Source organism: Salmo trutta, chromosome 26, assembly GCF_901001165.1.
Source record: "Salmo trutta chromosome 26, fSalTru1.1, whole genome shotgun sequence".
Taxonomy (NCBI): domain Eukaryota; kingdom Metazoa; phylum Chordata; class Actinopteri; order Salmoniformes; family Salmonidae; genus Salmo; species Salmo trutta.
This window is the reverse complement of record NC_042982.1, coordinates 26,739,648-26,760,969: the sequence shown is the minus strand read 5'-3', so window position 1 is coordinate 26,760,969 and position 21,322 is coordinate 26,739,648. Positions and strand designations below refer to the sequence as shown.

Genomic DNA, 21,322 nt, shown 5'->3' with positions numbered 1-21,322 from the left:
TGTACAGACAGTACACAAACACACTAAGAGAAAGAACGCACTGCTTGCTTTCTGAACCCTGGACCGTCAGGCAGCACTGTTTCCCTGGCGACTCAGGGGAACCCTTCACCACCTCTAACAAGAAATAACAAGTGTGTCCAGAGAAACAAAAAGGGCACTGGCTTAGAAAAACAGACATAAGCCAAACTCATAGGCTATTTCTGGAGAGTGGCTGTATTTTCTCATTTTCGACAGGTACTCTACCCTTGCGACTCCTTGGGCTATGATGCAGTTTCTGTGTTTGCTCCCTTCTCAGACACAGGTGTCAGTGTATTAACACTGTACTAACAGTCACTTTTGTACTAACACAGTAGATGTGTAGTGGAGACCAGGGCACAAACAGTTTTGCTTATTTTTTTAATATTATTTGAGGTAGATTTTTATCCAAACAACATACATATCTTAGCTACCATTACACACTGCAACAACATTTCTAGGCCATACCAGTCGTTTACAATTCAACCGAAAGTGACAGAAGTAAAATGCCCCCCCCCCCACAATTTTTGAAATACACAATAAAGTAAGTAAGTAAGCATACTTACTTACCTCCCCTTCATCTACACGGATTGTAATGGATTTAACAAGTAACATCAATAAGGGATCCTAGCTTTCAACTGGATTCACCTGGTCAGTCTATGTTATGGAAGGAGCAGGTGTTCCTAACATTTTGTACACAAATTGAAGCTGTTCTGAGGGCAAAAGGGGGTGAATCTCAATATTAGGAAGGCGTTTGTACACTCCACAGACATGTGACTAACAGAAATTGAATAATGTGTTCCTGAACAAAGGGGGGTCAAAGTAACAGTCAGTACCAGCTGCATTAAGTACTGCAGTGCATCTCCTCCTCATGGACTGCACCAGATTTGCCAGTTATTGCTGTGAGATGTTACCCCACTCTTCCACCAAGGCACCTGCAAGTTCCCGGACATTTCTGGGGGGAATGATCCTAGCCCTCACCCTCGGATGCAACAGGTCCCAGATGTGCGTAATGGGATTGAGATCCATGCTCCTCGCTTCCCATGGCAGAACACTGACATTCCTGTCTTGCAGGAAATCACGCACAGAACGAGCAGTATGGCTGGTGGCATTGTCATGCTGGAGGGTCATGTCAGGATGAGGCTGCAGGAAGGGTACCACATGTGTGAGGAGTATGTCTTCCCTGTAAAGCACAGCATTGAGATTGCCTGCATTGACAACAAGCTCAGTCCGATGATGCTGTGACACACCACCCCAGACCATGACGGACCCTCCACCTCCAAATCGATCCTGCTCCAGAGTACAGGCCTCGGTGTAACGCTCACTCCATTCGACGATAAACGCAAATCCAACCATCACCCCTGGTGAGACAAAACCGCGACTCGTCAGTGAAGAACACTTTTTGTCAGTCCTGTCTGGTCCAGCGATGGTGGGTTTGTGCCCATAGGCGACGTTATTGCCGGAGATGTCTGGTGAGGACCTGCCTTACAAGCCCTCAGTCCAGCCTCTCTCAGCCTATTGCAGACAGTCTGAGCACTGATAGAGGGATTGTGTGTTCTTGGTGTAACTCGGGCAGTTGTTGTTCCCATTCTGTACCTTTCCCACAGGTGTGATGTTCAGATGTACCGATCCTGTGCAGGTGTTGTTACACGTGGTCTGCCACTGCGAGGATGATCAGTTGTCTGTCCTGTCTCCCTGTAGCGCTGTCTTAGGCGTCTCACAGTTCAGACATTGCAATGTATTGCCCTGGCCACACCTGCCGTCCTCATGCCTCCTTGCAGCATGCCTAAGGCACGTTCACGCAGATGAGCAGGGACCCTGGGCATCCGTCTGTTGGTGTTTTTCAGAGTCGGTAGAAAGGCCTCTTTAGTGTCCTAAGTTTTCATAAATGTGACCTTAATTGCCTACCGTCTGTAAGCTGTTAGTGTCTTAACCACCGTTCCACAGGTGCATGTTCATTAATTGTTTATGGTTCATTGAACAAGCATGGGAAACAGTGTTTAAACCCTTTACAATGAAGATCTGTGAAGTTTAGATTTTTACGGATTATCTTTGAAAGACAGGGTCCTGAATATGGGATGTTTCTTTTTTTGCTGTTTATATACAGGACATATTTAAAAAGTCAGTTCCAATACCATATTTACAGGGATGCTAGATGTGTATAGGGGTAAGGTGACTATAGGCAACAGGATATAAGATAAACAGACTAGGAGCAGCTTGCATGTGAGTGGGTGTGTGAGTGTGTGGAATCAGTATAAATGTATGTGCATATTATGTATGAGTGAGAAAATTATGGAGTGAGTGTTTGTGTGTGTGTTGGAGTAACAGTGTGTGTGAGCGCCCTGTGAGTGTGGAAAATGTTGAAATAAAAGGTAAAAAAGATGCAAGGTAAACTCAGTCCGTGTAGCTATTTTGTGAGCTATTTATCAATAGTTTTGCTTCGGGATAGAAGCTGTTCAAGAGTCTGTTGGTGTCAGACTTGATGCACCGGTACCTCTTTCCATGCAGCAGCAGAGTAAATAGTCTATGGCTTGGGTGGATGGGGTCGTTTAACGATTTTCCGGGCCTTCTTTTCACACCGCCGTTTATAGAGGTCCTGGATGGCAGTGAGCTCGGCCCCAGTGATATACTGGGCTGTCCGCACAAATCCCTGTAGCACCATGCGATCGAGGGCGGTGGTATTTCCATACCTAGCAGTGATGCAGCCAGTCAATTTGCTCTCAATGGTACAGTTGATGAACCTTTTCAGGATTTGAGGGCCCATGCCAAACTTTTTCAACCTCCTGAGGGGGAAGAGGCACTGGCACGCTTTTTTCACGACTGGACGTGGGTGTTTGGACCATTTTAAGTCTTTAGTGATCTGGCACTGAGGAACTTGAAGCTGTCTACCTGCTCCACTGCCCCCCCTCCCCCCCGTTTCCTGTAGTCCACGATCATCTCCTTTGTCTTGCTGACGTTGAGGAAGAGTTTACTGCTCCGGCAACCACACTGCCAGGTCACTGACCTCCCTATAGGCTGACTCATCGTCGCCAGTGAACAGACCTACCACTGTCGTGTCGTCAGCGAACTTGATAATGGTGTTGGAGTCGTGCGTGGCCACACAGTCTTGGGTGAACAGAGAGTACAGGAGGGGACTAAGCACAGACCCCTGTGGGGCCCCTGTGTTAAGGGTCAGCGTGGTGAAGGTGATGTTGCCTACCCTCACACCCTGGGGTCAGCCCGTCAGGAAGTCCAGGATCCAGTTGCAGAGGGAGGGTACGAGCTTGGAGTGGATAATGGTGTTGAACACTGAGCTGTAGACAATGAACAGCATTCTCACATAGGTATTCCTCTTATCTAGGTGGATGAGGGCAGTGTTGAGAGCAATTGAGATTGCGTCATCTATGGATCTGTTGGAGCAGTAAGCAAATTGGAGTGGGTCTAGGGTGGCTGAGATGGTGGAGTTAATGTGTGCTATAACCAGCCTCTCGAAGCACTTCATTATTACAGAAGTGAGTGCTACAGGGCAGTAATCATTGTAGCATGAAGCCTTGGAATTCTTAGGAAGAAGGATGATTGTGGTCATCTTAAAACATGTGGGGATTACAAACTGGGACAAAGAGAGGTTCGAATAACAGGACGCGGGGTTAATTGTAACACGGTCTTCAATGGTAAAAATGAGGGGTAATAATTGAAAACTGCTCTGATTTAAAACTGATATTTGGATTAAAATACACTATATGGGCAAAATATTATATTTTAATTTTATCTTTTAGGCATGTCATATTGACCTAAAATGTAGTAGCCAAAATGTATAAGATACTTTTACCATTGAAAAGTGCAAATATTACTTTTTCCATTTTTTTATGGTACTGGCAAACTTCATGTAAAGAACTGATTTTATATCATTATCTGAACGTGTCTAAATACCATATAAAATATCATAGAGTTTTAGGTCAGGCTTTAGTTTGAACAAATGTTACAATGTACCCCCATTTCAAGTCTGAGTCTAATATGAGTCTTGCAAGAAAATACCATAATTATTGTAATCAACTATACAAATCAAAAGACCACTTATTGCTGATAAAAATGATAAATTATTAAATACATAGGGAATGTTCCACAGATCAATAATAAAAAAAGAGGCAGCAAGAATATTTAGAATTCGACCTGAAAAAAAAAGGTAAATAAAACTAAAAATGATTTAAGCAAAACTTCCTAGCTAATCAAGCACTAGCACATTGAATAACAGTTTTCTAAGTGGTTTCTCATTTGAGTTATTTAGTTATACATTGTGCTCGTGTTACCTTGTGCCCCAGTCACCCCTACTTACACATCCAGCACCTCCCCCACTCTGGAAACAGAAAACCATTGTCTGATGTTCTGTCCTACATTCCAGATCTAATCAGGACAACGGGCAGCATGTTTAGCCTATTATGCTAATAAGATGCCCATGCCTCAGTTAACGAGATGGACTATAACCCCTCACCCATTTTATTTTACATTGGCAGCACTAGGATGGTTGGGATGGTCTGGGCAGAAGGCAAGCAGTAATAAGCTTGCTGGGCGCAATAGCTAAATGTAAAAATCATTCAATTAGAGCCAGGATTGTGCCGCAGGGTAGTATTCTAACGTTATTAACAGAGGCTCCCAGTGCTCTCATTGGAAAAGACAGCTCGATGTGGCTGCAATTACCCCAGTCTGGGACACTGTCCCAAGTCCATATGCATGTGTCAAGTTGGATAAACCAAGTTTCCTTGAAATTTCAACTCGTCCAGTCCAAATATGCTGACACCCATCATAACATCATGATTCTGGACAAACATGTTTTTGTAGATGTCATGTTGAACAAGCCACTACAGGCCACTGTTGAAAGGAAAAAAAGAGGGCATTAGAAAAAAATTGGATTGGTTAAGTAAGGGATAATCTTCTCTGGAAAATATTGAAGATGAGGAAGGTGTGACCTTTCACAGAGTTGCATTATTATCCAGAGAATACATAGAGCCCAGAGTTGACTATGTATTTTATACCATGGCTATGATTGAACAAATGTACGTCTGTCAGCCAATCAGCATTCAGTGCTCGAACCACCCAGTAATAATTTATGTAATAATTTTAAGGATTATGGTAAAATAGAATTTTGACTTATCACTGCCATATCAGTGTTCTTAACCCATACTTGGACATAGCATTCAAACCGATGAATTTTAGTCCAAACGACAGTGAACCTGTACATGGATTTGGTGTCAGCACCTGGCATATCCATGTTGTTTCCTGGCATGAGGCAGCCCAACACCCAGCTGTTCTCTCACCCGAGTGACAGTGCTCTCTCTCTCTCTCTCTCTCTCTCTCTCTCTCTCTCTCTCTCTCTCTCTCTCTCTCTCTCTCTCTCTCTCTCTCTCTCTCTCTCTCTCTCTCTCTCTCTCTCTCGCTCTCGCTCTCGCTCTCGCTCTCTCTTTCAGCAAATAGCATCCAAATCTACTTTATTGAACAGGGCCTGTCATTGGATTCTGTGACACACAGTATCACGTGGGACCTACAGTACATAGTGTAGAATGCTGATGGTACAAAATACACATTTGGCCACGCTTGCCCAGAACGGTCAGCCATAACTCGTGGGTTAACATTTATATCTCCGCCATGCATACTTCACAGCCCGACGCACTGGGTATGAATGACAGGCCGGGTTAGAGGAGAAAGACCTGGCCACTGTAGCCAAAACTCCGCCATAAAGTTTTAAAAGAGATCGGCAAGGTTCTAGAGCTAAGTTAAAGTAAGGCCAGCATGTGGCTGCTTGTAAAGACCATCTACTTTCATTCTGACTGCACTGATATATTTCTTCAACCTTGTTCCACTGGGTGAAATACACAACATTTTTGATGTCGGCTCGAAAACATGTTGTTTTGCTGTTTGAATGCAGTAGGGTTTTCAGCAGATTCAGGGATTTTAACCAGCCTGAGGCAATGTGTGGAAAGGGTACAGGAGCGAGTAGAGCATAGCGTAGCACTCTTCACACAAACACACCTGCTCTATTTCACAGAGAGAGAAACTCTCCCCTCAGTCTGCATCCATCCTCTCCCAGACTGGGCAACAGTAAAACCAGGGCAGTCTTGCCACCAGTGACATGGCATCTGCCACCTTTACATTCAGATTACAGAGCTAGAGGAATTTTGCTGTGCGGAAGCAGAGTGTAAAGTGATTCATAGGGGCTCTCCCTTTACCCTGCAAATCTCCATGCAATGAATATTAACCACAGCGATTGTTCCCAGAGTGACGCCAGCGTGGCCAGACCCCTTTGTGCTACATTATTCATTCACTCAGAGCTGCCACCACCAGTTACACGCCGACATCAGGGAGGGGTGGAGCGAGGGACGGAGAGAGGGAGGAAAGTAGGGATTATTTTGCACCACTCTCCACTACTTCTCTGGCCTGATAGCCTCATGATAGCCTCACCACCACCAGTCTCCACTGGCCTTTTAATAAACAGCTGAAAAGCAAATGCATAATAAATTGTACTCAACCTGCCAGGCCTAAAGCTGTAAGAGGATGTTGTGGTGTCTTAGATTACGCTCCATTGGGCATTGCGCTTGCTGCTTGCGTTTTTCTGCCGTGGAGCTGTCCCAGGCTAAAAAAAATATTTGTCAACCGAAAGTGGTCTGTTCTTTCAACTGATCGATTAGAGCTATACATAGCCCTCCGCATTGTTACAACATTTGAGAGGAGCATGGTGATGCAATATGGACCTCAATTTGGCCTCTGCATGCCTCTAGAGGGTCCGCAATTGTGTCACACATATGGAGCCACCGACCACATTTTCAGGTTAAGAAAAAATGGGCTTTAAGTCTAGGCTTCCGAAATGGATTAGCTCACTGAGAACACTAGACTTTTTCCACATTTTGTTATGTTACAACCTTATTCTAAAATTTATTATTAAAAAAAAGAATAATCCTCATCAATGTACACACATTACCCCGTAATGACAAAGCAAAAACAGTTTTTGAAAATATTGCTAATTTATAAAAAATTAAAAAACTGAAACGTCGCATTTACATAAGTATTCAGACCCTTTCTCAGTACTTTGTTGAAGCACCTTTGCCAGCGATTACAGCCTCGAGTCTTCTTGGGTATGACGCTACAAGCTTGGCACACCTGTATTTCGGGGGGGGGGGGGGGGGGGGTCTCACATTCTTCTCTGCAGATCCTCTTAAGCTCTGTCAGGTTGGATGGGGAGCGTCGCTGCACAGATATTTTCAGGTCTCTCCAGAGATGTTCGATCTGGTTCAAGTCCGGGCTCTGGCTGGGCCACAGAAGGACATTCTGAGACTTGTCCTGAAGCCACTCCTGCATTGTCTTGACTGTATGCTTAGGGTCGTTGTCCTGTTGGAAGGTGAACCTTCGCCCTCAGTCTGAGGTCCTGAGAGCTTTGGAGCATGTTTTCATCAAGGATCTCTCTGTACTTTGCTCTGTTCATCTTTGCCTCGATCCTGACTAGTCTGCCAGTCCCTGCCGCTGAAAAACATCCCCACAGCATGATGCTGCTACCACCATGCTTCACCGCAGGCATGATGCCAGGTTTCCTCCAGACGTGACGCTTGACATTCAGGCCAAAGAGTTAAATCTTGGTTTTATCAGACCAGAGAATCTTGTTTCTCATGGTCTGAGAGTCTTTTGGTGCCTTTTGACAAACTCCAAGTGGGCTGTCACGTGCCTTTTACTGAGGAGTGGCTTCTGTCTGGCCACTTTACCATAAAGGTCTGATTGGTGGAGTGCTGCAGAGATGGTTGTCCTTCTGGAAGGTTCTCCTATCTCCGCAGAGGAACACTAGAGCTCTGTCAGAGTGACCATCAGGTTTCTTGGTCACCTTCCTGAACAAGGCCATTCTCACCCGATTGCTGAGTTTGGCAGGGCGGCCAGCTCTAGCAAGTGTTTTGGTGGTTCCAAACTTCTTCCATTTGGAGGCCACTGTGTTCTTGGGGACCTTCAATGCTGCAGACATTGGTACACTTCCCCAGATCTGTGCCTACGACATAATCCTGTCTCCGAGCTCTACGGACAATTCCTTCGACCTCATGGCTTGGTTTATCCTCTGACATGCACTGTCAACTGTGGTACCCTATATAGACAGATGTGTGCCTTTCCAAATCATGTCAATCAATTGAATGCTACAGGTGGACTCAAATCAAATTGTAGAAACATCTCAAGGATGGTCAATGGAAACAGGATTTGCCTGAGCTCAATTTCAAGTCTCATAGCAAAGAGAATGAATGCTTATGTAAATAAGGTATTTTTTAAATATATATTTTTTAAATATGCAGAAATTTCACTTTGTCAATATCGGGTATTGTGTGTATATTTCAAGACATTTATTTTATTTTGATCCATTTTAGAATAAGGCTGTAACGTAGCAACATTTAAAAAAAGTTTAAGGGTCTAAATACTTTCCGAAGGCAGTGCCAGTCGAAAGTTTGGACACACCTACTCATTCCAGTTTTTTCTTTATTTTTACTATTATCTACACTGTAGAATAATAGTGAAGACATCAAAACTATGAAATAACACATATGGAGTCATGTAGTGACCAAAAAATTGTTAAACAAATCAAAATATATTTTATATTTGAGAATCTTCGAAGTTGCCACCCTTTGCCATGATGACAGATTTGAACTCTTGGCATTCTCTCAACCAGCTTCATGAGGTAGTCACCTGGAGTGCATTTCAATTAAAAGGTGTGCCTTGTTAAAAGTTAATTTGGGCATTTGAGCCAATCAGCTGTGTTGTGACAAGGTAGCGGTGGTAAAAGACCATATTATGGCAAGAACAGCTCAAATAAGCAGAGAAACAACAGTCCATTATTACTTTAAGACATGATGGGCAGTCAATCCAGAACATTTCAAAAACCTTTAAAGTTCCTTCAAGTGCAGTCGCAAAATCCATCAAGCACTATGCTGAAAATGGCTCTCATGAGCACTGCCACAAGAAAGGAAGACCCAGAGTTACCTCTGCTGCAGAGGATAAGTTCATTAGAGTTAACAGCCTCAGAAATTGCAGCCCAAATAAATTCTTCACAGAGTTCAAGTAAGAGAATACATCTCAACATCAACTGTTCAGAGGAGACTATGTGAATCAGGCCTTCATGGTCGAATTTCTGCAAAGAAACCACTACTAAAGGACAACAATAATAAGAAGAGACTTGCTTGGGCCAAGAAACACGAGCAATGGATATTAAACAGGTGGAAATCTGTCCTTTGGTCTGATGAGTCAAAATGTAATTTTTTTTGTACCAACTGCCGGTTCCTTTGTGAGACACAGAGTAGGTGAACGGATGATCTCCGCATGTGTTACAGTGAGGGGGTGCTTTGCCGCGCCGACAGAGATGGCCGCCTCGCTTCGCGTTCTTAGGAAACTATGCAGTATATTATTTTTTTATGTATTATTTCTTACACTGTTACCCCAGGAAATCTTAAGTCTCATTAAATACAGCCGGGAGGAACTATTGGATATAAGAGCAACGTCAACTTACCAGCATTACGACCAGGAATACGACTTTCCCGAAGCGGATCCTCTGTTTGGTCTACCACCCAGGACAATGGATCGGATCCCAGCAAGCGACCCAAAACAACGGCGCCGCAGAAGGGGCAGACGGAGCGGTCTTCTGGTCAGGCTCCGTAGACGGGCACATCGCCCACCTCTCCCGAGTATAGTACTAGCCAACGTCCAGTCTCTTGACAACAAGGTAGACGAAATCCGAGCAAGGGTTGCCTTCCAGAGAGATATCAGAGATTGTAACATTCTCTGTTTCACGGAAACATGGCTCACTCGGGATACGTTATCAGAGTCGGTACAGCCACCTGGTTTCTTCACGCATCCCGCTGACAGAAACAAACATCTCTCTGGTAAGAAGAAGGGCAGGGGTGTATGCCTTATGATTAACGAGACGTGGTGTGATCATAACAATATACAGGAACTCAAGTTCTTTTGTTCACCTGACCAACAATTTCTTACAATCAAATGCTGACCGCATTATCTACCAAGAGAATGATCTTCGATTATAATCACAGTCGTGTACATCCCCAACCCCCAAGCAGACACCTCAATGGCCCTGAAAGAACTTCATTGGACTCTATGTAAACTGAAAACCACATATCCTGAGGCTGCATTTATTATAGCTGAGGATTTTAATAAGACTAATCTGAAAACAAGGCTCCCTATATTTTATCAGCATGATGTCGTACCAACAGCGACTATTAACATTTTTCCCAACCAGAAACCATGGACTGATGGCAACATTCGCGCAAAACTGAACGGGCGAACCACTGCTTTTAATCAGGGCAAGGCGACTGGAAACATGACCGAATACAAACAGTAGCTATTCCCTCCGCAAGGCAATAAAACAAGCTAAGCGTCAGTATAGAGACAAAGTAGATTCGCAATTCAATGGCTCAGACACAAGAGGAATGTGGTAGGGTCTACAGTCAATCACGGACTACTATTGTTTACCGCTGCAGCCATTCATACATGTCTCACCCTTTTATTAATGGCTTTCGGCAGCCAGGTATTTTATGCATAATCTCATTATGCTGATTTTGTCTATGCACTTGGATCTTCACTTGAGGCTGTGGGGTTGTGTTTGGAGAGGAGAGGACAGGAAAGGACAGGAAAAGACAGGAGAGGACAGGAAAGGACAGGAGAAGACAGGAGAGGAGAGGAGAGGACAGGAGAGGAAAGGACGGGAGAGGAGAGGGGGGTATTAGAGACAGCTGGCAATGTAGTATCAGTCATGTTCACATCTCTCAGGCCTGTCTGCCTTTCTACAGCAGCATCTCCACATGAGACGCACATGCAGTCACACACAATCACTGATACACGTGACACACACACACACACGCACGCACACACACACACACACGCACGCACGCACGCACGCACGCACGCACGCACGCACGCACACACACACACACACACACACACACACACACACACACACACACACACACACAGAAACACAGACAGAACATTGATTCAAAGGCATCACCTTCATAAACACATTCGTAATAGCAGAGTAGCTATGGGCAGAGTAATTAGTGCAGCCCCTGACCCCTGACCCCAGCACCTCCCCCACTCCACCCCTGTATGTTGCTGTCACACTGTATTCTGCCTACCTGGGAGTGGAGAGGATGGCGCGGTATAGCATGGCTGTGTTTTCTCCTCTATACACAGCAGTCTACTGCCTGAGTGTTACTACAACACTGACATAACAGAACAATGTATATGTTGCACCCATCTTTCCTTCTTACAGAATGACCTCAACCTATAATTTAGGTGGTAGTCTCACAGCTTGTGTCGCAGGCTGTGGAGTGCTCCTCCCAATGGGGAGCTCAGAGAAGAATATAGGCTGCAATGTGCAGGACTACACTCCACTGGCTGACAGTATAATACAGTAGGTTAGTGTGGAGGCTAGCTGAGAGGATCCCTTAATGTATCAACAAAGACAACCTGTTCGGTTCTATGGTCTTGATGAGGTTATCTAACATGGGTAGCTTTCATTTTCTCTGTCCCATACCTACCAATCTGTCCCATACCTACCGATCCTTGACTTCGGCGATGTCATTTACAAAATAGCCTCCAACACTCTACTCAGCAAAGCCCCCATTTACTACCCACCACTGCAACCTGTATGCTCTCGTTGGCTGGCCCTCGCTTCATATTCGTCACCAAACCCACTGGCTCCAGGTCATCTATAAGTCATTGCTAGGTAAAGCCCTGCCCTTTTCTCAGCTCACTGGTCACCATAGCAGCACCCACCCGTAGCACGCGCTCCAGCAGGTATATTTTACTGGTCACCCTCAAAGCCAATTCCTCCTTTGGCCACCTTTCCTTCCAGTTCTCTGCTGCCAATGACTGGAATGAACTGCAAAAAAATCACTGAAGCTGGAGACTTATATCTCCCTCACTAACTTTAAGCATCAGCTGTCAGAGCAGCTCACAGATCACTGCACCTGTACATAGCCCATCTGTAAATAGCCCGTCCAACTACCTCATCCCCATACTGTTATTTATTTTATTTATTTTTCTCCTTTGCACCCCAGTATCTAAACTTGCACATTCATCTTCTGCACATCTATCACTCCAGTGTTTAATTGCTATATTGTAATTATTTCGCCACTATGGCCTATTTATTGCCTTACCTCCCTTATCTTACCTCATTTGCACACACTGTATATATTTTTCTCTCGTATTATTGACTGTGTTTGTTTATTCCATGTGTAACTCTGTGTTGTTGTTTGTGACGCACTGCTTTGCTTTATCTCGGCCAGGTTGCAGTTGTAAATGAGAACTTGTTCTCAACTAGCCTACCTGGTTAAAAAAAGGTGAAATAAAATAAAAAATTATTTAAAAAATTGTACAGTAAGCTTTGCATTCTGCGTTGAGTTTTAACACGCTTTGCAGACATACAGTATATTGTGTAAAGAGGGAGCATTATGAGCACCTGGAAGGCTTGCAGATCACACATCATGTTCTTTAAAAAGATCCTTGCTGCGGTTACTCAGATTAAACAGTAATAATGGCAACAGCAGACAACAATAAGCCCTGGAATACACACACATCCCTCAATAACACTGTGGACAAAAGCCAAGGGCCATGTCATAAATCCTTCAGATTTAATAAAGATTTGGGCTCCATTTTCTGACAGAATGGATGGAGGGAAACAAGCCGATGACCTTTAAAGACAATAAAGAGGAAAAACAAATCACGCTTTCTACAATGACCTCGTACAGAAACCTCCTCCCCTATAGAGAGACCCTGGTGAGCCAGAGCGACGCAGAAATGCCCCAGTGACAGAATACATACAGACAGTTGTGAACCATGGCTATTGGACCTAGGCCTTCAGTGAGGGGAAAAAAATCTTTCAACACGTTGTGCCAAACTCAAAAATCAAGAAAAATAACAGAAACTTAGCATCATTTAGCAGGTCCAACTGAATCAAACAGGCATGAGACTGAGCCATGGTTTGGGCTGCCACTCACACAGAGACAGCACCCGCATTGATAATGCTACCAGCAACAACAACAACCACACTGCTTACACAACCCATGGAAAACTAACGCCATCACTATCACACTATCACTTAAAGCGACAACAGTGACACAAAGGATGTGAGTGTGACAGGCTTGTGATACTGAAAGGACAGCAAATGTAGAATGCAACGCACTCCATGTGCGAGAGGTTACTTTTTGTTAAACACATGGGGCCGATAGAAAGACAGCAGTCACACACAGCATGATGTTACAGAATAAGCAGCCATTTCACAAGGACATAATAAGCCAGTAGGTCCCAATCATTACAATAGAAAAGCACAACCATTAAGCTAAGCATTTCCCAATCGAAACATTCAACTATTACTTACCATTGCAAACATACACACAAAGTAACCTGTGATCTAAAGTTTAAACGCAACAATCCCAGCTAGCACAGTGGATCTGGGGCGATTCCGGCTGAGAGTCGGGGCACTCAGCTGAGAGTCATACTCGAGCCGACGTCATGCAGCCCGAGTCTGGGCCACCTTCGGCATTATTACTTACGGCTAGGATTGGGTCATTGAGCTCGGGCCGATTCCGGTGTGAGTTATCTGGCCCAAATGTATTACTTGGAGTTCGGGCAAATTGAGACTACTCTCTGGCAGATGATTACATGGGCTGCTTTATATAATTAACATTTCATAATTTTTTTCCATTGTTTGTGTTCAAAAAATACAATTAAGATTTAAATGAAATTCTTTAAGAGTGTTGTGTAGTATTTTAGCATTTTGATACTTTGTGCAAGGCAATTGATAAGCGTTAAAACTTCCCGAGCCTCCCGAGTGGCGCAGGGGTCTAAGACACTGCATCACAATGTAAACTGCGTTGCTTCAGATGCTGGTTTGAGACCCATGAGGCTACGTGCAATTGGCCCAGAGCCGTCCGAGTTAGGGGAGAGTTTGGCCATCGTGCTGTAGTGACACAGTCACCAGGTGTATGGTGTTTCCTCCTACACAAAATGTTTTTTTTGTGGATGGGTATAATTTGTATGTATAAAATGTATAATAGTAATATTTAAAATGACAAAATTGGGTAATTTTGTATATATTTATTTAAATTTGCATCGAGCCACTTCTGGGGGGATTCTGGTAAGATGCTGGCAAAGTCGGCTGAATTCCGGTAGACGGAAACGGCCTGATGTACTTGGGCCGATTCTGGGCAGTCATTCATTTTGAATCCGGGCCGAGTCCAACACCCGATTCCGGGCTGATTCAATCAGTTCCAGCCCCCCAGAGGAAGGTCATTTCTGGGCCGATTCCTCATTGCTAGCTGGGGTGTTTCACACACAAGTTCTTTTCAAAGAAATAGCTAACAACAGCAATCGAGCTGCAATAGAAAACACAGTTCCCCTCACCAGATGATGACCATTTGAAATGTAACTTTTTGTTGAAAGTTAATCTTGAAACGGGCGAAACTAACTAATTAGCAACAACATCCTCTTCAATAACACCTGCTGCAGCGGCTAAATTCTAGCCTACAACAAAAGCTAGCTAGCTAGACTGTGGGGAAAACTACTTCTCGCATAGGTTTTTGTAAAAACGGTCAAAATATGATTGGTTGATTCCACTGTCACCCCAAAATGCTGCCCTAATAGACGGGTTAGCTGACAACATAACAAAAACAATGCACGCGCGTTGATGGGGCAGGTGGCCATGTGCTGTTATGATTCTGGATGGTCAGATAGCTAGCAACAATGAAGCTGTCGTGTGGGGAATCGTTGATGGCTTGTTTCAGCTCATTGTATCTTGTTGTTGAGGTATCTTGACTCTTGTCACGTCTATACTAATATGGCTAAAATTCGCTAGCTAGCGAACCAACAACAGTAATTATGTATTGCAAGAAAACAAGTGCTCATTGTGCAAATGTATTTATGTTTCTCAGTAAAGATTTGGAGAGGAAATATAGTTTATATGTTGTCAACAATCCTTTGATTCTAAGCCAACCCCTGCCTGTTTTGCTCCACGGTTGCGCAAACATTGGTTTTGTTGCTAAACAACCCACCAGTCTATTCAGTTGAATGGCAGATGCCTTCTGTCTACAGTGCCTTCAGAAAGTATTCACACCCCTTGACTATTTCCACATTCTGATGTGTTACAGCCTTAATGTAAAATTACCAAAGTATCCCTTTAAATCACAATATAATTGAAAGTAATAATATCATTAGAATATTATTGAAATCTTATTGAAAATATGAAATATTAATTAAAAGGTACATTTACATTTTAAAACTAATCCTTGGGCCTTCTTTGAAGGCGTTGAAGACCCTCGCAGTTCCCCACTGCATACTGATGCCATTGCACTCTCACTTCCACCTGTGTTGCTCAATCCACCGGGTACAGTGTAGCTCCCTGTAAAAAGCTGACAAGGCAACAGCAGTAATGCAGAGGGTTAGCCCATTACAAAATCCATTGACTGAATGTTTTTAGATCTGAGACCAATCAGATTTACTAATCCCCCACAAACACATTATTAAGACCATGACCATTTTCTCCACAGGCCCTGAATGCTAACTCATTTTCTGCTTCAGCGGCTCAATCATCCCCGTTACAAAGTATGAAACAGGATTGGCACAGGACGCCGTCTGATTTACGCATTTTGCTGGAGTTACTTGAGGTTAATGTAGACAGCATATGTTGCTGTGTTGACTAGCAGTTATAGACATATTTACAGCAGAGAGACAGCTGTATATAGTCTACTTGAATTATTGATAAGTTAGTGATTTCTCTCAGTGTAGTGCTGGCATGGCTGGACTCACAAAGCCAGTATTCGACATGGCATCTACAAAAACCAAACCCACACACCGATACATTGCATAACGTCAATACATGCTCTCCCTCGCCCCATAACAGGAGCTCTGTTTAATCAATCCCAAACTTCCACCTCTCGCCACGCTTGATTATTGATTCAATTATAGTTTGACGTTTAGTCGCTGTGAAGAGAAAATAATGCTTTTGCATAATAGCTCCAATTAGTCACATAAAATGTGATTTGGTGTGGAAGAGCAGAGAGGCTTGTGCATCAGTGTCTAACCCGGTTCAGCGCTGTCAAACAGTGTCAGGAGCAGCAGCAGAGAGAGTGAGAGACGACAGGTCGGAGAACAGCTCTGTTGATGTCGTTGACAGAAGCATTTCAAGTAGGTCTGTGCTGTGGTGTGTCGGATGGCTCACACTGGCTCGGCTCACACCACCACAGATACTGAGGATTGAGGCCCCTTCTCCTCACGCAGACCGGTAAGACTAATGCACCATTAAATCTTAAAACCCAACCGGCCCTGTCACTCCAGCTTTGCCAAGACTATTTAGCCAGACAGGCATTGCTAAAACACCCGCTTGACCTCTCCCAAGCCCAGATGAGAGAGAATCTGTGCGTATGTGTGATCAAGTCTGTCTGGCTGCTGAGGACAATCCAACAAATTTTCAACAATGATTTAATGTCAAAAGTTTTATGTTTTATTGGCACATGCAGTGTCATACCTTTCTTGCAAGCTCTTTCCCAATATTATACTATAAAATAAAGTAAAGTAGAACAAAAGCGCACAAGAAATAGAAATAAGAAAGTAAGTAAGCTATGTACAGGGTCAGTGCCAGTACCATATCTACAATGTGCAGGGATACTGGAGTGGTAGGGTTAGATAAAGTAATAAATCATAGAGTCAGACCTGTTGGCGTCCGCTGTGCCTTTAGCGTCTCAAGCCTTTAATTAACAGCTTTATAGGAGAAGTGTGAACCTGAACCCACTGGCCCCAGAATCAAATCACTAAGCTCTTCCACTTTAAGGATGTGTGAGAGAATTACCGTTTGTTAAAAAGTATAATGTTCTCAGTAAAATCCAGTCAGAATTAAATGCAGGCAGAGCCCCACCTGTTTCGAGACCCACATTTTTTGCAAAAATAAATCAAATGTTATTTTGGCATTAATACGTGTCACATATAAGTTTGCAAACAATGTAAATATATATATATATTATTTAGTCAAACATGGTCTCTTTTTTGCTTTCTTGAGTAAGGCAGCTCCAAAATGCAGGTGTCCAGCCTAGCTTAATGCTTTCTGTGGTGATGGGGCAGCCAGCGGAAAGCACGGAGCTTTGGGGTTGGTAATGTTTTCGAATTACGCCGTGATTGGCTCAGTGTTCTGTCACTCATGGGGACACTTCGTCACTGCCAAATCTAAGGGTTGAGCTAGAAAATTCCTGCCCCTTGGGTGCTGCCATAGAGTTACATTAGAAGTGTCCATCCAAGAAGGCTCAAGGTCATTGGCCACAGATAAAATGACGTCAAATCACATTATATCTACAGTAGCTTTAATTGGTTTGATGTCAACATCATACTTTCAGAATCTTAGCTAGCAGTCATCATCATTAATCAAGTCGATAATCTAGTGGCAAATCCTTTTTAACCCTTGTCATATGAAGAGAAATATTGAAGAGAAATGATGGATACAATGTTTCGGTGCTCATTGGCCATTGGACATAAACATTACACAACAACTTGGAAATCGCAAATTCACCAATGAGTGGTTTGGAAGGAATCAATGGCTAACTGCAAGCATTGCAAAGCAATCACTAGCCTGCTATTTAGTGGAGTGGGTATGTGGTCCCAATTATGGGTTTAAGGGTCTCTTTTTCAAGCTTAAAATTATAAACGTTCAACATTGGCCATGCTGTCAATCCAGCATGATTTATGCCACGCTCAAAACAACTGTTAACTCGGAATGTGGAAATCTGACATCAATGAGTTCAAGACAACTGGGAACTCGGGAAAAAATAAGCTTTGTACGGTCATCCAACTTGGAATTGTAAGTCGGGAACTCGTGCCTCTTTCCAGAGCTATGACCTGATGATCACTGACGTCATCATGATTTGACCTTGTTTGTTTCTGAGTACCCAGTTGTCTTGAAAGCACCATAAATCCAAAGATTTCAAGACTTTGATGACAAAGTTTGATGACAAAATTTTCCCACGAAGGACTGCCATGCCACCTTCACGTTCAAGTGGGCACAGCACAACAAGGTGAGTCCAAAAATGTATTGTACGCTGTTGCATAAATGATGTAATATACCAGGAAGATATGTATACTGTAGCTAAGAAAGTAATAGTAAGTGTATGTTGTGTAGTAAGCTGTTAGTAGCCCATGTGCCTCACCCTAATAATTTGGTCTATTTTCCCCTTAATTTTGACTACTGTTCTGACTTGGTGGTGCACATGTAGCCTATAACCTGTTTTAGAGAAATGTAATCATTGAATATTGTAAGAGCTTTCATTGTCTGCTTATGCCCCCTTTATTTATCCTACAGTTCTGACTTGGTGTACAGGAAGAACACTGTAAGAATGGCCCATGCTCTGTATTCTGAACAAATTGTTATATTGACTACGTCCGTCCTAGCTCGCTGATGAATGTCTTAATCGAAATTACGGATTGCCTCTTGTCATCCCCTTATGCCATAATTTGTACATCTCAATTGTCAGTAGAAACCACATTTGTTTAAGCAAGTCAGCCATATCAGCTATGTTTGTTTAAAGGCAGTAAATGCGGCTGAATTAACTGTTTGGTAAGGTGTTGGGACTGCTGTCGGTACTCTGCTGTAGGGACAGCTTTATGTAGGCCCGAACTCTCTGTGAGCACAGTTTGTCACCGTTATAGTGCAATGAATGTATTGTTTAGTAGTTTGTTGTGTAGTGGCTTTGCTGGCATGCATCCCAATCTTTTTTTTTGCCCCACAAAGATGTACATGCTAAAATCGCCACTGGGTATTGTACCATGCCATAATCCTCTGGTGGACTCTAACAGTTCCAAATCATAATGTGCTCATGTATGAAACAAAAATTACAAAAGCATACATCTAAGGATAGCATGAATAGACTCATTAGCTTGAAGTTTTCACTTGGGAGACTATCACTTTGATTACATTGTATACAGTGCCTTCAGAATGTATTCAGACCCCTTGACATTTTCCTCATTTTGTTACATTACAGCCTTATTCTAAAACGGATTAAATATTTGTTTCTCATTAATCAATCTACACACAATACCCCATAATGACAAAGTGAAAACAGGCTTTTAGAATTTTTTGCTAATTTATGAAAATTTAAAATAGAAATACCTTATTTACATTCAGACACTTTGCTATGAGACTCGAAATTGAGCTCAGGTGAATCCTGTTTCCATTGATCATCCTTGAGATGTTTCTGTCACGACTTCCGCTGAAGTTGGTCCCTCTCCTTGTTTGGGCGGCGTTCAGCGGTCGACGTCACCGACCTTCTCGCCATCGCCGATTCACTTTTCATTTTCCATTGGTTTTGTCTTGTCTTCCATCACACCTGGTTCCAATTCCATCAATTACATGTTGTGTATTTAACCCTCTGTTCCCCCCATGTCCTTGTCCGTAATTGTTTGTTGTAGTGCTTGTGCACGGTATGCTGGTATTTTACTGGGTTTTGTTTGACCCATTTATTGTATTGTTCTGTTGACGGGGGTTTATGTTTATTAAACACAACCGTTGTAAATCAGTTTTCGCTCTCCTGCGCCTGACTTCTCTGCCGCCAGTACGCATCGCATTACAGAATTAATTACGGACCCAAACTATGGAGTCAGCAGGAGCAGGTACCCCGGGTATAGGGGTGGAGGAGCGTGTCCGGGAGCACGCAGTGGTGCTCCAACATCTTGGCATCGCCATGGACCGCGTTGTCCAGACAATGGACCGCTGGGAGAGACAGGGAGTTCTTCCAGCGCCTCCAGCAGCACAACCGGGGTCTCCCCTGAGCGCCCCTCTTCCTCCTGGTCCCAGTGGGATTCATCTCACCCTGCCCCAGGAATATGATGGGAAGGCTACGAACTACCAGGGGTTCTTTTTACAACTGGACCTATACCTGGCCACCGTCCACCCGGCTCCATCGGGCCGTGAGAGGGTGTCCACCCTCGTCTCGTGCCTCACCGGGAAAGCCCTGGAGTGGGCCAACGCCGTGTGGAGAGAGGGAGATGCGGCGTTGGACCAGTTTGAGGAGTTCACCCGCCGTTTCCGGGCAGTCTTCGACAGGTGAGCGCCTCTTCCATCTGAGGCAGGAGACGAGGAGCGCCCAGGAGTTTTCCCTGGAGTTTAGGACCCTGGCTGCCGGCACGGGATAGAACGACAATGCCCTGATCGACCATTACCACTGCAGTCTGCGCAAGGACGTCCGTCGGGAGTTGGCTTGCAGAGACACCACCCTCACGTTCGACTAGCTGGTGGACCTGTCCATCCAGCTGGACAACCTGCTGGCTACCCGTGGACGTTCAGATCGGGGTCTGGTGGTTCCATCCCCCCGCACTCCCTCTCCAATACCTATGGAGCTGGGAGGGGCGCTACGCAGGGAGACCGGAGGGGGTTCCAGCTCGTACACTATCTGTGGCCACAGAGGTCACACTGCTGGTCGGTGCCGGGTTGGTTCCTCTGGGGATTGAGGCAGCAGGCAGGGCGCAATGGCATCACCCCAGGTGAGCCGGCACAATTCTCACCCAGAGCCCTCTGTTGCTTATATGTTTGTCTATGTCACTTTTACTGAGTTGTCCCTGCATTCCCAGCATAAGGCGCTCGTCGATTCAGGCGCAGCTGGGAATTTTATAGATAGATCGTTCGCCCATAGTTTAGGGATCCCCATTGTTCCTGTGGCTGTGCCCTTCCCCGTTCACGCCTTAGATAGTAGACCATTAGGGTCAGGTTTGATCAGGGAGGCCATCGCTCCTCTGGGCATGGTGACGCAGGGGGGGGGGGGCACAAGGAGAGAATAAGTCTCTTCTTTATTGACTCTCCTGCATTTCCCGTGGTGCTAGGCCAACCCTGGTTAGTTTGTCATGACCCCACTGTTTCTTGGCCACAGAGGGCTCTCACGGGGTGGTCGCGGGAGTGCTCAGGGAGGTGTTTAGGGGTTTCCGTTGGTGCTACTATGGTGGAAAGTCCAGACCATGTTTCCACCATGCGCATTCCACCTGAATATGCCGATTTGGCTCTCGCCTTCTCTAAAAAGAAGGTGACTCAATTACCACCCCATCGACGGGGCGATTGTGCGATAAATCTCTGGATAAACGCTACACTTCCCAGGAGTCACGTGTATTCCCTCTCACAGGCGGAGACGGAGGTTATGGAAACATATGTCTCCGAATCCCTGCGTCAGGGGTACATTTGGTCCTCCACTTCACCCGTCTCCTCGAGATTATTTTTTGTGAAGAAGAAGGAGGGAGGTCTGCGCCCGTGTATTGACTATCGGGGTCTGAACCAGAT

At 44.4% G+C, this 21,322-nt stretch overlaps 1 protein-coding gene across 2 annotated transcripts in view; it reads left to right on the top strand.

The window, feature by feature from the left end:
• Nucleotides 1-21,322, top strand: part of LOC115163551 (galactosylgalactosylxylosylprotein 3-beta-glucuronosyltransferase 1) — a 111,589-nt gene that overhangs the window by 899 nt on the left and 89,368 nt on the right. The window lies entirely within an intron of this gene.